Below are 824 nucleotides of genomic sequence, written 5' to 3' on the forward strand. Positions count from 1 at the left end.
GCTGGGGGAGGGGGCGTGAGTCTCGGGGTGCGGGGCCGAAGCTGCAGCCTGCAGCTGGGAGCAGCTAATGCTGCAGGTGCTGGGGGGGAGGCGGGGGTCGCAGAAGGAAAGGGGCCGCCTTCCAGCGAGGAAGAGATCAGGAGGCCGGCTGGGCCCTGTGCCTCAGGTGCCCCACCAGTACGATGAGGGGTTGGGCTAGGTGGTCCTCAGGGAGGTTCCCGAAGGCCCTGTGGGCTTGGGGGAAGGGGGTATCACTCAGCTTTAGGGGTCTTTATCCAGCATTCTCGGAGGGGAGGGGGTAAGGGCTGGGCAGGGCGGCTCTCCCGACCCCCCACACTGCGGCTTCCCAGCTACAGAGCTCGGCGGCTCTGTGCCCCCTCCGTTCCTGAGGCCCCTACCCAGGGACCAGCTACACTCCCCCTCCCTCTCCGGGGGCTAAACCGCCATCCATCAGGCCCGAACACCTGTGGCTCTCCCTCTGCGTTCCCACGGCCCTCTGCCTGCTGCCGGCCCGCGACAGTGTGTGCACGCCCTCCCCTGGACTCGGGGGAGCCCAGGCACCCAGAGGCCCCGTGAAGACCCCCGAGGCAGAACTGCCCAAGCTTGGAGGCTGCAGCCGTCCGTCCTGGGAACCCCGAGAGCCCCAAACCAGAACACTTACCAGGAGAAGCCAGCCCTGCACAACGCGCCCCCAAGTTACCATCTCACTTCGAGGGGAGAAAACCGCACCCCGGACGCCCCTCCCCAGGCCCTGCACCTGAGGGGGGAAGGCAGGGAAGGGCATGTCGGCCCTCAGGGAAGGACAGGCATGGACGGGACAGGCC

This window comes from Pteropus alecto, unplaced genomic scaffold (genome assembly GCF_000325575.1).
Source record: "Pteropus alecto unplaced genomic scaffold, ASM32557v1 scaffold67, whole genome shotgun sequence".
Taxonomy (NCBI): domain Eukaryota; kingdom Metazoa; phylum Chordata; class Mammalia; order Chiroptera; family Pteropodidae; genus Pteropus; species Pteropus alecto.